The 17,059-nt window shown below is 40.4% G+C and overlaps 1 protein-coding gene across 1 annotated transcript in view; it reads left to right on the plus strand.

Moving 5' to 3' along the window:
* LOC109931223 (NEDD4 like E3 ubiquitin protein ligase) overlaps positions 1–17,059 on the plus strand; it is a 210,293-nt gene that overhangs the window by 1,660 nt on the left and 191,574 nt on the right. The gene's annotated exons all lie outside the window — the stretch shown is intronic.

The raw sequence follows: 17,059 nt of genomic DNA on the forward strand, positions 1-17,059 counted from the left end.
TGTTTGCAGCTAGAAGTTGGCTGAATTTAAAGCACCAAGCATATTCTCTCTTTTCCCATCGTTTGTGTTTACTGTGTCTGATTGATGGAAGACATGACTTGTGGTCTGTCTTAGCAGGTGTCATTCCCTTATTCGTCTCAAGTAAAAGCATTACTTTTACTGTCTACTGGCTCTGGCCCAGAGACAATTTGGGGCTGCAGATCTTTCTTCCTCTATTCCTGTAAAAGAAAAAATGAAACAAAAATATTATTTGAGGGATGTTTTTCCCTTTGCAAGTTCATAGAAAGCAAAATTGAACAGGGTGTATAACAGGCATGCAATTCAATCCCCCAGTTCACACTCAGTGGATTCAGTTAAACTAACCTCTGTAGTGCTCAGTGGCAAACACTTAGAGAAAATGGAAACAATATAAACTAAAGCAGAAAAGTCAAGAGAGAAAGATTTTGTGTCCAAAGGACGCTCATAGTCCTAACTCAATTGAATTGAATTAATAGTCAGTACATTAAATTAATTCTGTGAATGTTTGATCTGTGAAAAATAATATTTTGTACTTCTACTTCTCTCTAGTCACATGTATTACAGGCACAGTCCATTTGTGCTGTTGTGTAACCCTCCTTTCTTAACTGGAAGCTGATGTGTTGGATTAGCTTGAGATTCTGTTAGGAGCCATCTAAATCCAGCAGAGGAAATGTTGCCAGAGGAAACACTTCTGCATGGCCAATCAACAACATGCCTTCCAGATCCTGGAGTCTCCAACTTCGCGCATAAGCTAATAAAAACTTTCAGCTCCTATTGGAACAGTGGAGTTATGTGTGAAACATGACTGCCTCTCCATATACAGCAGAACTGCTGCTGATCCAGAACAAACCAGAGATGAACATAGTTTCAGGGCTTAAAAAAAGGTAGCACTACATTGTGTATTCTTTTAAGTGCAAGTTGGAGAGTATTTCATGCAGAGTATACTCCCCAGCCGCGCCGCGCCACCCCGCCCCTAAAACATTTCATCTTCAAAATGCTCCAGAACAGCCTTTCTTAGCTTGTCAAATTTATGATGGAAGTAAGTATTTAATTCGCAGTCAAAAATTTGTAAACAAATACAATACACATTTTTTCAAGAACATTTTAAAAGCTGAATTACAGATCGACAGCACGGAAACAGACCCTTTGGGCCAACTCATCCATGCTGACCTGATATACTGAATCTAGTCCCAATTGCCCGCATTTGACCTATATTCCTCTAAACCTTTCCTGTATGTGTACCCATCCAGATGCCTTTTAAATGTTGTAATTGTACCAGTCTCCACTGCTTCCACTGGCAGCTCATTCTATATATGCACCACCCTCTGTGTAAAAAAAGTTGCCCCTTAGGTCCCTTTTATATCTTTCTCCTCTCACCTTAAACATATGCCCTCTAATTTTGGTCTCCCCCACTCGGGAAAAGACCTTGCCTATTTACCCTATCCATGCCTGTCATTTTATAAATCTTTATTAGACTCCCCCTCAGCCTCCGACACTCCCAGGAAAATACCCCCAGCCTACTCAGCCTCTTCCTATAGCTCAAACCCTCCAACCCTTTCAATGTCCTCGTAAAACTTTTCTGAACTCTTTCAAGTTTCACAACATCCTTCTTTTAGGAGGGAGACAAGAAATGAATGCAATGCTCCAAAAGTGGCTGAACTAATGTCCTTACAGCCACAACATGACCTCCCAAATCCTATAGTCAATGCGCTAACCAAATGCCTTTTTCACTGCTCTGTCAACCTGTGACTTATAAGTAACATACAACTCACCCACTTAGCCAAAAAAAGAGCCAAAGCAGTGCAGTTGCTAGAAATCAGAAACTGAAACAGAAATTGCTGTTGAAACTCAGCAGGCCTGGCCACATCTGTGGAAAGAAATATTTCAGGTCCAGTGACCCTTCAGGAATACCTGTGGTCCTGGGTGAATTAAAATCACGAAGGATGAAACTTCATTTGGAATCCACTTAACGTTAGTCTGAGCTGGAGACAGTCACTGAGGAATGTGATGTGGCTGTGGAAGTGGTTTTTGGACAATACCTTGTGAAAAATCAGTACCGCAATGAAAGTAGTAACGGTGACCCAGAAAAACGATTAGAATGGAAATCCTGTAGGAGAGAGGCGCAGAACTTCTTTAAGCTGGACACATCTGGAAGAGATGTGGCAGCAAGTTAAAACACTAAACAAAAAAACTCAACACTTGAGGATGCTTGAAATCAGAAACCAAAACAGTAATTGTTGGAAAAACTCAGCAGGTCTGGCAGCATCTGTGGCGAGAAATCAGAGTCACCGTTTCGGATCCCAATGGCTCTTCTTCAGGGTCCCTCGGATTTGTGACCGTTGCCATGGCGACTGAGCACAGCACAGACTCGTGGGGGCGAGTTCGGGTTTCGGTGGTGCCTGCTTCCAGTGCAGATTCATGGAGGTGGCAGCGGAGACGGGTTTGGGCCCAGTTCAAGACCTGGCTGCGCCAGCAGCGGTTGCATCAGCAAGGTGGGCCTGAAGTGGACTCATGGCGATGGCGGAGTTGAGTTTGGACCATGCAGTACCCAGTGACATCGGTGGCACCTGCTTTGCCGAGGTCCAGCGAGGACTCATAGTGCTGAGGACATTGGAGGTGAGATGGCGCTGAAGATTGGCGACCTTTATTCTAGTGGCCATGGTGTGGTGTGGCCATGGGGGTCTCGTGTCTGGCCACCAGGACCATGGCCCATAGTGGAGGCCTCAACAAGAAGGATTGTAAAGTTGAACACTTTTTTTTTTCTTTATTTATTTACTTTTCTGCCTTTAAATTCTATCTTTTAGCTTGTTTTTCTGTGTTTTAAGATGGTGTCGGAGAGTGGCGACACTATACAATAGTTTTCACTGTATTTTGTAACAAAATACACGTAACAATAAATAAATCAAATCATGAGTAGAAGCGTAGAAGAGCAGTGCTCCTCTTATAGTGAGGATTTTTATTTTATTTTACCAAAGACTTGAAAAGAAGGTGAAGTTTTAAATCTGTAAATGTTGACAAACTGGTTCACTGACACACAGCAGCTATGATTAAAACCTATCTGTTTTTCTGAGTGTAAACAAAAGCCTATGACAGGTCTGTTCTTTAAGTTCTGGCCTGTTTTGCATCCCTGACTTTGACTCACTTCTGGTGGTTATGTCTTCAACCTGGGCCTCAAACACTGGCCGTATCTTTCCTAAACATCTACTACTTGAGAGGCATTGTTGGTGGGAGATGGTGTCTACACAGCATTAACCTCAGTCTCTGGATCACTGGGAAAGTGATCCAGAGACTGAGGTTAATGCTGTGTCGACACGGGTGCAGATCCCATCATGCTAAATCAGAGAATTGAGGAGTGATTTTGGTATTCATACCCACTTATATAGGACCATAAGATGGACCAGCAGAAGGAGGCCATTCAGCTCATCAAGTCTGCTCCGTCTTTCAATGAGAATCCAAATTCCATTTTCCAACCTTTTCCATGTGATCCTTGATTCCCTTGCTGATGAGAAATCTATCCATCTCAGCCTTGAATATACTTAATGACCCAGCCTCAACAGCCTGAGGGAACTTGGGAAATAAATAATGAAGTCTTGTAAAGAGTCCACCTTACAGAAGAGGTGGTGTTGGAGGTCTTAAAATACACGAAGGTAAATAAATCCCTGGGGCATGATCAGGTGTATCCCAGTACGTTGTAGGAAGTTAGGGAAGTGATTGTTGGGCCCCTTGCTGTGATATTTGTATCATCAGCCACGGGTGAGGTGCCAGAAGACTGTGGGTGGTGGATAAGGTTGTGGCATTATTTAAGAAAGGCTGTACAGAAAGCCAGGGAACTATAAACCAGTGAGCCTGATGTCAGTGGTGGGTAAGTTGTTGGAGGGCATTCTGAGAGACAGGCTGTATATGCGTTTGGAAAAGCAAGGACTGGTCAGCGATAGCATAGTTTCATGCGTGGGAAATCGTATCTCTCAAATTTTTTTGAAGAAGTGACTGAGAAGTTAGATGATTGCAGAGTGGTAGACATTGTCTGCATGGACTTTAGCAAGGCTTTTGACAAGGTTCCACATAGTAGACTGGTTAGTAAGTTCAGATCACGTAGGATTCAGGGAGAGCTTGTCAATTGGATACAAAATTGACTTGACGGTAGGAGACAGAGCATTTGTGGTTCGGACTGAAGGCCTGTGATTAGCAGTGTGTGGCAAGGATTGGTGCTGGGTCCACTGCTACTTGTAATTTATATAAACTATTTGGGTGAGAATATAAGAGGCATGGTTAGTATGTTTGTGGATGACACCAAAATGGTGGTATAGTGGACAGGGAGGAAGTTATCCATAAGCACAACGGGATCTTGATCAAGTGGGCCAATGGGTTGAAAAGTGGCAGATTAATTTAGATAAATCCAAGGTGTTGCATTTTGGTAAGACAAACCAGGGCAGAACTTAGACAGTTAATGGTGGGGCCCAGGGGAGGGTTACCAAACAGAGAGATCTTGGAGTCCAAGTACATAACTCCTTGAAAGTGGCAGCACAGGCAGACAGAGTGGCGAAGGTGGCTTTTGGCACGCTTGCCTTCGTTGGTCAGAGTATTGAGTATACGAGTTTGGATGTCATATCGCGGCTGTACAAGACGTTGGTGAGGCCACCTTTTGGAGTACAGCATACAATTCTGGTTGCCCTGCTATAGGAAGGATGTCATTAAACTGTGGAAAAGATTTACAAGGATGTTGCCCAAGACTGGAGGGTGGAGTTTTAAGGAGAGGCTGGGATTTTTTCCTCTGGAGCATAGGAGGCTGAGGGGGGCGGTGGGTGGGGTGGAGCCTTTATAGAAGTTTATAAAATCATGAAAGGCATAGATGAGGTGAATAGTCAAGATATTTTCCTTAGGATGTAGGCTTAAGGTGAGAGGGGAAAGATGTGAAAGGGACCTGAGGGGAAACTTTATCACGCAGGGGGTGGTGCATGTATGGAATGAGCTGCCAGAGAAAGTGGTGGAGGTGGGGGGTGCGGTTACAACATTTAAAGAGCATCTGGATAGGTATGTGAATAGGAAGGGTTGAGAGAGATATGGGCCAAATGCTGGCAAATGGGACTAGATTAATTTAGAATTTCTGGTCGGCATGGACGAGTTGGATTGAAGAGTCTGTTTCTGTGCTGTATGACTCAATAAAGAACTCTGAAGATTCACTACCACTTCAGAGAAGGAATTCCTCCCCATCTCTCTTTATATTCAGAAATTAGAAAAATTTACAAGTGGATATGGATAGGTGAAGTGAATAGACCAAACTTGACAGATGGAGTTCCAAACAGATAAATATGAGCTTGTCAATTTTGGTTAGAAGAATAGAAAGTCAACTTATTGTCTAAGTGGTGAGAAATTTTCGAATGCTTTGGTGGAGAAGGATCTATGTGTCTTTGTGCATGGATTACAAGAAACCAGTTTGCAGGGGCAATAGGTAATAAGGAAGGCAAATGGAATTTTGGCATTTATTGCCAAAGGAATAGAATGTAGAAGCAGGGAAGTGTTCTGCAAATGTACAAGGTATTAGTGAGACTGCACCTGGAGTATTGTGTATGGTTTTTGGCCCTTTACTTGAAGTAGTTATTTGTATTCAGGGGAACTTAGAGGACATTCTCCAGATTTATGCCAAAGATGAAGGGTTTGCTTTATGAAAAGTGATTGAGCAGTTTAGGCCGATACTGTGGAGCTTAGAAGAATGAGAGGAGATGTAGTTGAAGTATATTGAGAGATTGACAAATTAGATGTAGAACGGATATTTCCTCTGATGAGCAATCTAGAATGAGAGGTCATAGTTTTAGGATAAGGGATAGCAGATTCAAAACTGAGGAGGAGGAATTTTCCCAAAAGTTTAAGAATCTGTGGAATTCACTAATCCAAAGTCTGTTTGATGACAGTGAATAAATTTGAGGAGATAGAGATGCAGAGTTTTAATTAGTAATGGGTCACAGAGTTTTCAAGAGCAGGCAGGAAAGTGGATTTGAGGCTGAGACAAGATTAGTCATGAATGAAAATATTAAATGGCGGAGCAGCCTTGAGGGGCTGAATTGCTTGCTCCTGCTGCTTATGTTCTTAAATGAGTAACCCCATACTCTGAGATGATGCTCTCTGGCCCTAGACTTTGCCACAAATGGAAACAACATCGCAACATCTAAACTCCTAAGAGGGCAGCCCCAAACGAATCAACTTCTCCACGTAAGAAAATCCCTTCATGTCTGGGATCAACCTATTGAACCTTTACTAGACTGCATCCAATGCTACAATATTTTTCTTTAGATAAGAGGACCGAAACTATACAGTTTTGTCCTTACCTGCTGTACTTGTATGATAGCTATTTGTAATTTATGAATGAGGGACCCCAAGTCCTTCAGTGCTGCAGCTATTCGCAGTCTTTCACTATTTAAATAATATTCTGCTCCTCCAGTCTTCCTGCCAAAATGCATAACCTCAGATTTTCCCATATTATGTTTCATCTGTTAGGTTTTTGCCAACTTTAATAACCTGTCTATTTTTCTCTGTAGACTTTTTGTGCCAACTTTATCACTTGTTTTCCTGCCTATTTTGCATCATCTGCAAATTTGGTGATTCTCTTCCCTCATCCAAGTAATTAAAATATATATTGGAAATTATTCTGGTTCCCGCATTGATTGCCGTAGCATTCCACTAGTTGCCACCATTAAAATAGACGCCTTATCCAAACTTTGTCCTCTCTTTGTTCGCCACTCATCCAGCCAAGCTAACATTCTACACCGAATACTACAGGTTCTTATTAAGTAGCCTTCAGTACAACACCTTATCAAAATTCCGCTTATAAATTTACGGAAATCTGACAGATTTTCTCTTCAATTTTCTTCCCATTATGTTGTGACCCCTAAATATGCAAAGGGACTTGGGTGTCCTTGAGAGTAAGTGACTAAAGGCGAACATGCAGTTACAGTGAGCTGTTAGGAATTCTAATGGAATGTTGGCCTTTATTGCAAGAGAATTGGAGTACAGAAGTTGTGAAGTCTTGCTTCAGTTGTATAACCACTTGGTTAGACCACATTTGGCGTAATTAGTGTAGTTTTGGTTTCAGCAATGATGTTGTTGCCATTGAGAGGGTATTATGAAGGTTTAGCAAACTTCATCTTGAGATGGCAGAGCTGTTTTCTGAAGAGAGATGAGCAAACTGAGCCTGTATTTTCTCTGGAGTTTCAAAGAATGAGAGGTGATCTCATTGAAACCTACAAAATACTGAAAGGGATAGACCAGGTAGATACAGATAAGATGTTTACCCTGGTTGGGAAGTCTAGAACCAGAGGAGACAATTTCAAAAATAAATGGGATGCCATTTTGAACTGAGATGAGGAGAAGTATTCTCCAAAAAGGGCAATGAATCTTTGGAATTCTTTACTCTGGGAAGTGGAACCTCAGTCTTTGAGTTCACTTAAAATAGAGGTCAGTATATATGAGTGGTATCAAGCCACTCACATACAAAGGATGTTTCCTCATGGGCGAACCGAGAATGAGCACTCATGGTTTTCTGATAAGTGATAGCAGATTTAAAACAGATGAGGAGAAACTACTTCCATCAAAAGGATTGTGAATCTCTGGAATTCATTACTACAGATTGTTGTCAATGCCGGGACACTCAGTAAATTTGAGGAGGAGGTAAACCAATTTTTAATTGGTGATGGGTTGAAGGGTTATAGAGAAAGGTCTACAAAGTGGAGTTGAGGCTGCTGGTTAAAGGCTTTGATGTGTTCAATATATTAAATGGTGGAGTAGGCTTGGACGGTTGAATGGCCCACTCCTGTTCCTATGTTCCTCACTGGCTTAAAATATCCTTTTGTATTTTTGAGCTCTAGTCATTGTTGAACAGGTACCCCTATCCAACTGACATCAATCTTCATTACAACATGTCCTTCCCCTTGTACCAGTATTACAATACGGACGGGTCTCTTATCCATCCTGAATGTATTTATATCCTGATATGTTTATTTTCCATTTTTGTTCAGTTGGTAGCCAAGTTTCTATTATGGTATGACTTTTAGATCTTTCTGTAAGATAAGTTCATCTATGTTTTCCCGTTTCATTTTAATATATTGGTGGGGAATGAATTGATTAATTTTCCTACATGTGCACAATCCAATATATGCATTTAAGCTTTTGTTTTAAACACAACTGAAGCCTTACCTTGAAACTTATTTCCTAGTCTAAACACACCGCAGGATTTTGGACATTTATTTACCCATATCATTGATACCCACATAGATTTACCATAAAATTGTGAGGCTGTATCTACCCTTGCAGAACTGTTGCTTCCCTTGCAACCTGGGAGGCAACAAAGCCTCCAGGATTCATGATCTGAACAGTGAAAGATCACATCAGCTCCTCTTATCTGGTGAGTCCCCTATCATTAGTGTTTCTACCTCCATTGCTAATACCCTTCTAAGCTTGTAGAATGGTTTCATATATGCAGAAAAACATTACACACTGAAATTTAAATCTGTCAAAAACCAGAATGGCATAGCACAGAAGGATACCATTCAGCCTATCATGGCTCTCTCGGAGAGCTAAACAGTCAATCCCAATCACTCTGCAATTTGCTCATTTTTCTGTAAACTGCTTTCCATCAAATATTCATTTGGTTCTGTTTTGACTGCCACTGCTTTCACCACCAATTCAGACAATTCATTTGAGATTACTGTAATTTGTTGTATTTATAGTAATTACTCGTTACTCTGTTCTTAGGCCAAAACCTCTCAATCCCCTTTTTCCATTATTTCACAGGATGCAGTTAGTGCTGGTTAAGTCAGCGTTTCTAGCCCGTCCCCAATCGTCTTTGAGGAGGTGATGGTGGTGTTACAAATATCCAGTTCGTAATTTTGTTTTTGAATGCACTTTTAGTTTTAGGAATCAAGTTTTATTTGGAGAAGAATGAGGGCAACTGACTGACAAACTGAAGAACAACCCTGCATTATATACAATTGAATCCAACTTGTAAATAATTATAGTCAGAATCTGTCTTGTGTTCGACTAAACAATAAGGAAATTTCACTTCACCTGTCATGGAGGCAGGGAACCTGGAGATGGGCTATTAGGTTAATAACAAATGTAACTTATTGTTGTGCTACACAATAAAAGAATCTGAAGTAAAATAAGTAAATTGCATTTCTGTTTTGAGGAAATTTCAAAGGTTTCTACTTCTTCATTGAGATGAGCTGTGGGGATTCTTTTCTTTAGTTTACCTGTGTTTGCTGACAAAAGCAAATAAGTTGGTTTGGATTTTGAGAGAAAAGCAACCAGGAGATTTGTGATAGTTTGCAGTGGATGAAATACACACTTGTCCTCAGAGCCTTGTGGCAGAACGGTGTCAGAATTAACTTAGAAATCTCTGGGAAGGTAACAGTGAGCTGAGGCATCCACAGTGGGCTCTTGTGGCAAAGTGACAGTGTCCACATCTCTGAGCCAGGAGGCCAGGATTCAAGTTCCACCTGCTCCGGAGGTGTTATATTAGAGGTTGGTTAGAAAATATTGAGATATCCACAGTACTGAGATCTGTGAAGGAAAAGATCAAGGGTCAAGTAACGAAAAATCTGATGGAAGGATCCGCTAGCATGAGTCAGTCTCTTTCAAGGACAATGGTTTAGGAACAGTAAATAAGTATTCATACATTTCCTGGTGTGGAAATAAATTCAGGTAATTGTCTTTTTTTAATTCTTTCCCTGATGTTGGCATTGCTGGCTCGGCCAGCATTTATGGCCTGTTTCTAACCGCCAAGAGCGCAGATTAAAGTTAACCATGTTACTGAAGGTCTAGGGTCACATGTATGCTAGACCAGATAAAGATGATGGATTACCTTCCCTAAAGAACATGGATGAACTAGTTGGGCTTCTACAATAAGTGAATAGTTAGAAATACTAAAAACAGGAATGCATTAGTTTTGAAACTTGGACATGTTAAGAGATGAAAATAACTAAAGCACTTACTCTTCAAGTAAAACAAAAGGCAAATTGTCTGGCAGTGCAGAACTTAAGTATTGTTGAAAAGAATAGATTTTTTTTCAAAGATTTTTATCTTGTATCCATCAACAGAATTCACAACAACACCAGTTGAAGAGTGTAAATAATATTTACACTAAATCCGAGGAGAGTGCTGATTTGTCGGCTCGTGGACTCTAATTGACAGAAGCTTTGTTTTGGAGGATGAACCAGTTGATGATTGACAGTAAATTGCCAGACTTTATTTAAATTTTAAAACAGACATGTTGACTCTCATTGGTCTGTTGACTCTCATGCACTGTTTCAATTCAATCAAACAAGCGACAACGACTTGCTGGTTTGTTTGTTTGAAAGGGATGTAGAAACAAAAAAAACAATATCAAGGTGAATGTGCGATGATCCAAAAAGAGGAAGTTAGCAAATTGTAGAGGCAAACAACGAACAAAATATTAAATTTGTAGAGATGGAGAAAGTTTTGCAATTAATGAGAACAAGGGAAGTTTCAGCATACATGAAATAACAACAGAACATCTAAAGCCCTTGGAGAGACACAATTAAAATGGTACTGAAATATGTGATCAAATACATCCCAGGGGATTTCAGGCATTGTTCATTCAGTTAATTAAGAAAACTAAAACAATTGGGTGCAATCATGCTAGAGCTACAAGCTGAATGAGTAATCTTATTAAAGTGGTCTAGAAGTTATAATAAAGTACTGGTTCATTTGATACTGAGATTGGTGAAACACAAAAACAGAAATTACTGGAGAAACTCAGCAGTTTTGGCTGCATTCATGGGAAAATAACAGAATTAACCTTTTCAAGCCTGGCGACTCTTCATCAGAACTGTTGAGCAGGGGACTACCAATGAGTCACAACATCATTTATATCTTAACTCAAATAAGGAAACCAAGATTGTGCACAGTATTTGTGATGTGGTCTCACCAGTGTAACCGAAGGTATGACATCCTCAATTTTATGTTAACTCCTCTCATAAGATAAGGATAGCATAACATTAGCCTGATTGATCTCATGTTGTGACTTGTGCTCCTAAACCCCTCTGTACTTTGTAGTACTGCAGTTGTTCTCCATTTAAGTAATACGCTGCTTTTGTATTCTTGCTGCCAAAGTGGAACCTTTCAAATGTCCCCACATTACATTCCATTTGCGAGTTTTGTGCCCACTCATTCAACCTATCTATAGCTATCTGCAACTGGTTTATCATCTTCATAACATACTTTCCAGTTTATTCTGGTGGCATGTGTGAATTTAGCTGCTATGACTTCCCTCCGTCCAGGTCATTGATGTAAATTTTAATAAGTTGAGGCCTTTTTAAAGACACACAATGCTGCAGGACTCCACTTATACCATACCGCCGTCAGGCAAAGATCCATTTACGCATTCTCTGTCTTATAACAGCCAGTGTTTTCTACCTATGCTAATATAAATCCTCCTACACCATGACCTTTTATTTTCTGCAATAACCTTTGATGTGGTACCTTATCCAGTGCCTTCTGGAAATCCAAGTATCACACGCCTACAGGCTCCATCTTTTCTTTCAGCATATTTTACTCCTTCAAAGAAGTGCAATAAAATGCTCATTCATGATTTCCTTTTGATGAAACCATACTGGCTCTGGCTGATTTATACTGAATTTTTCTAAAGCTACAATCTTTCGAATGGTTGATTCTAACACCTTCCCAGTGATAGATGTCAAGCTGACTGACGAGTGGCTTCTGTTTTATGCCTTCCTACATTCTTGGACAGAAGGGTTATATTTACTACCTTCCGGTCTGATGGAAATTTTCCTAAACCTAGGAAATTTGGGAAATTTAGGACCCAGGCATTTTATACCTCATTAACAACCTCTTTTGCAACCCAAGACTGAAATCCATCTGAACTCAGTGACTTGTCAGCTCACAACTCCATCAGTTTGCCTAATAACATTTAATAGGTGATTTAAAATTTCACTAAGTTCCTCTCTGCCTTGCTCCGTCTGATTTGCAGCTATTAATGGAATGTTTTTGTCTCACCGATCATGAAAACAGAGCATACTTATTTATTTAATCTGCCATTTCCTTATTACATGTTATTGTACTGTGTTTATTCACATACAGAGCCTTTAGGTTTTTTGTTATAATATCTAGTAATATTTTGTAATATCTAGCCTTGACTGGTGTACCGAACATTATCAAAAAGAGTAGGTGAAAGGAGCAGCCAGAGACTGTCAGCATCATTTGGAAGAGTGGGAGAAAGGAGTACCCAGAGACCGTAAGAAAGACCTAAAATATATAAAAACAAATGTAAATATAACTGAATCAAGTAATTAAGTACTCTGTTTAATCCAGGCAAATATGTCTCTGGTATTATTTGGGGTTTGAGCAGCTTCAGCAGTGAGACATCTCAGGGAGAGAGAAGTTTGGAGTTTACCTGGATTCCTTGTACCAGGAGGTACTAAAACTTCCTCGGACAGGGTTTTCTGCTTTGGCCAGGGTCCAGGAACAGGAGAGTATGACTGCAAGGGAGGCATTTAAGAATACCCAGAGGGCAGGAGTGCAAGAGTGTCATTCCTTTACAAGAACAAGGAGGCAACAGTGTTATTGCTAGACTATTAATCTAATATTCTGGGGATCTGGATTCCAATCCTGTCACAACAGATAGTTGAATTTGAATCTGGAATTAAGAGTCTGATGATGATCATGAAAGCGCAGTCGATTGTCAGAACAGCCCATCTGGTTCACTAATGTCCTTTAGGGAAGGAAACTGTCATCCTTACTTGGTCTGGCCTACATGTGACTTCAGAACCACAGCAATTCTGTTGGCTCTTAACTGCCCTCTGAGTAATTCGTGATGGGTAATAAATGCTGGCCTAGCTAGCAACACCCATATCCTGTGGATGTATTTAAAAAAGAAATAGCCCAACAGGTTTGATGTCCTTTCACCTTGTTTGGATGACATTGAGGGCTGCAGCGTGGATGACCTAGCTGACTATAGAGGTGGAAGTAATGTAACAGAAAGGAATGCAATTGTAGTAGGAACCAGTATAGTCAGAGGGATTGACACCATTCTCTGCCAGTTGTCAGGATCTTTGAATGCTCTTCACTTGTCTGGATGAGTGCAACTCCAATAATAACTCATGAAGTTTGACACCATCTAGAATAAAGCAGCATGCCTGATTGGTACCACATCCAGAAACATTCACTCACTACCATCAACATGCAGTAGCAGCAGTGTGTATCTGTTGCTGCACTGAAAAAATTCACCAAGGCCCCTGAGTCAATACATTCCAAACCCAAGACCACTCACCATCCTGACTTGGGAATGTTTTGCCATTCTTTCAGAATTGCTGGGTCAAAATCCTGGGACCCCTTCCCTAATGGTTCTGTTACCTATTGTGGCTCTATCTACAATAAATGTTTCTGGAAGGCAGCACACTATGACTTTCTCATGGCTAAGTGAGTGATGCCCTCATCCCATGGATGAATTAAAAGGAAAGCGCTGAACTGTGGGTCTGGGTTTGCATCTGGGCAAGATGACTCATTGCTAATACTTTTGCCATTGAAAAGTTTCTTATTTCCTGTAGCAAAACTGTTGGTCGTTTTGAGCAGTTTGATGAAATCTCCGCTTGGTTTTCATGTATCAAAGGAGTATGCTTCCCAGTTTCTCCAGCCTTTCTACATAATTGAAACACTCTATTCTCAAAAGTATTCCAGTAAATCAGTTTGAGACCTTTTCTAATACCTAAACACCTATCTTGTATTGCAGTGCACCAACTGAGGACTAACCAGTGTTCCTATCAAGGTGTAATATAAATTTGCATTTGCACGGTTTCTCTAATAAATGCCAAGATCCCATGTGCTATTTTAGCAGGCTTCTCATTGTGTCTTGGCCCCTTCAGAAGTTGATGTCTGTACACAGCAAAATAAGAACACTATTATCTTGTGTTTGCATTTTTCACCTTCAAATAGACTCTTTTAAAGAATGTAAAGAATGTAGTTGTAAAAAAATGTGCGAAGGTAAAATCATCATAATCCTAGAACACTATAGGGCCGTTCCCTCACTTGAGACTGAGAGAGAGACAGCAGAGAGTAAGCTTACAAGTCATCCAGTTCACTGATGTCCTTTAGGGAAGGAAACTGCCATCCTTACCTGGTCTGGCCTAAATGCGACTCCAGACCCACAGCAATGTGGTTGATTTTAACTGCCCTCTAGGCAATTAGGGATGGACAATAAATGCTGGCCTAGCCAGTGACGTGCTCATCTCATGAATAAATTAAAAAAGGCCACCACTCCTCTGGCAAGAGGCAAGTTTAAGAAGACAGGACATTCAGATGACCTCAGCCAGTGTGGGAATTGAACCTATGGATCACTCTGCGTAACAAGTGAATCACCCAGCCAACTGAGCTAACTGCCTAGCACAACAAAATTTACTTAATTATCCTGACCTACACTTCAAAGCAAATAACTTTCTAAAGATGTAATGTAGTGGTTTAAATGCAGTATTCTAAATGTGGTCTTTCCAGTTAGTTCAGTATAGAAGTGAAATATTTTGACTGCTATCAAATGTCCTTGTGATGCATTTGACTTGTTTTGCGTCCTCAGTAAATGTTGGCTGGAAACTGTGTGTTTAATAATCACGGCCAAATCCTTTCCTTTAGAACCTTATCTCAAGGACACACGTTCTTTGTATGAAAATATTTATGCTTCTTTGTTCAGCTTGCAAACCACCTAAAATGTTACTCATGTAATATATTTACTATTCATTTGAATTTCCTAAATATTTGGAAAAAAATGGTTCATGTCAAGCGCTAAAATTATGGCTAGAAATGATAGTTTGACATCGAGCCACATAAGGAGATATTTTTATGTATGACAAAGCTTGGCAAAGGATTCCATGTTTTGGGTCAGCTGAGAAGAGAAGATGTTTCAGGAACATATGGTGTGATTTAGACATGGCTGTTAATCTTGGATTGGCGAAAATCCGATATGTCAACAAGCCATAATGAAGAAGTCATGGGGCTGCAGAATGCCTGAGATAAAGGAACGAGGATGCCCTAAGAGTGGTTTGAAAAACTTTGATGAGAATATTAAGATTAAAGTCTAGCCAACCTCGGAGCCATTGTTGGTGTTGGATGGACTAGACTTGATGTGAGTTACCATAAATGCAGTGGAGTTTGGATGAACTATATCCAATGTGTCTTTCCTTTCCTCAATCAAGAATTTCCCTGCCCCATCATGATTAGTATTTTCCTCAGTCATTTCCAACCTATTTCTAAAGAGGGCTCAGGTGCATAGATTTTTAAAATATCACAAATAGGTACAGAAAATGAACATGAAAACTGATGGAATGCTAACTTTTATATCTCGAGGACTGGAGGATACAGATGCATAAGTTATGCTGCAGCCGTTAAAACCCTGGTTTGACCGCACTGGGAGTACTCTAAGCAAATCTGGGCAGCACATCTCAGGAAGGATATGTTGGAATTGGAGGGAGTATGTGTGATGTAAGCTTACAAGAATGATACCTGAACTTCAGAGGCTAAGTTCTGTGGAGAGATTAGGCAAATCTAGAATTTGGAAAGCATGATCTGTTCGAAGTCTTCAAGATATTAACAAGAAAAGGCAGGGTAGATAAGGATAAATTATCCCCACCAGTTGGGGATTCTGGAACTAGGGGATATAGTCTGAGAATTAGGGCTGGACCATTCAGGAGAGATGTTAATAAAGGGTGGTTGATGTTGGGAACACTCTTCAACAAATGGCAGTTGATGCTAGACCAGTTCATTTTAAATCTGAGAGAGATAAATTTTTGTTAAGCGAAGGTATTAAGGGATTTGGGCCAAAGGCAGATCAATGGAATTAGGCAATAGGCTAAACAGCCTACTCCTGTTCCTATGTTCCTATTTCCTGTACTTCTACTCTCATGTCTTCCCATTCCCCAGAACAACAAAAGGGTTTCTCCCTTGTCCTCACTTTCCACTCTACCAGCCTATATATTCTCAGGATCATCCTTTGCCATTTCCTCCACCTCCTGCAAAAAATGGAGTTTACAACAAAAATCATAGATTCCAGTCCAATAACCATGAAGGAAATGATGATTGTGTTTTTTTTTAAAATCAGTCTTAGGAAACAGTCTTCAATAACTTTCCAAATTGGAAAGTTGCATCATTCAGTTGAGTGAACTGTGACTGGTGAGAACAAACAGCTCAGTTGTCATCAGCTTCAAGGTTCGTGTTGTTTCTAAATTTTGTGTAGAGCTGGACTTGAAGATCTGATAATACCTGTTGAATTGCCTCCACATGGACGCCAAATACATTTTCCCCTCTCCTTGTCAGCATTCAACAGGGGCCACGCCTTCCTGAAACCTTGGTCCACTGCTCTGTCACCTGTAACACCTCTTTTCTTCCTACTTTGACTCCACCCACTGACATCACTGTATCACCTACCCATAGATTTACTGAATGTGAAACACTTCTACCTCCTCCCTCCTCACTGTTCAACGTCCCAAACACACTTTCTTGGTGGAGCACTGTTTTTACTTGTACTTCCTTCAGTCTAGTCAACTTTGTTCACTGCTCACAGTACAGTTTCCTTTACATGAGTGAGATCAAACACAAATTGGTTGACCACGTTGCAGGGCATTTTTACTTGCTTTGTAAGGATGACCCTGACCTTCTGTTCTCTTAGTATTTCAAAACACCATCTTGCTCTAATGCAGAAGTGGAACCAAACAGAATTTGGAGGGACAGCAGCTTATTTTCCACATAGGCACCTTGTAGCCTTCAAGGGTCAACGTTGTGTTCGACAAATTCAGACCATAAACACCATTTATTATGATTGCCTTCTAAGTATCTTGGGCATGATTTTGCTGTCAGCAGTGCTGACCTATTTTCTGAGATTAACACCTACCGTTAACATGTGTATTATAACTTATCCCACCTCCCCAAATCCTTAATATTCGCCTTTCCTTTTGCTTTGAGCACCCTTACCATGTTTTACTTGTTGTTCCCATACTTCTTTCAATAGCAGAGAAATTGTCACTTTCCA

Source organism: Rhincodon typus, chromosome 1 (assembly GCF_021869965.1).
Source record: "Rhincodon typus isolate 14 chromosome 1, sRhiTyp1.1, whole genome shotgun sequence".
Classification (NCBI taxonomy): Eukaryota; Metazoa; Chordata; class Chondrichthyes; order Orectolobiformes; family Rhincodontidae; genus Rhincodon; species Rhincodon typus.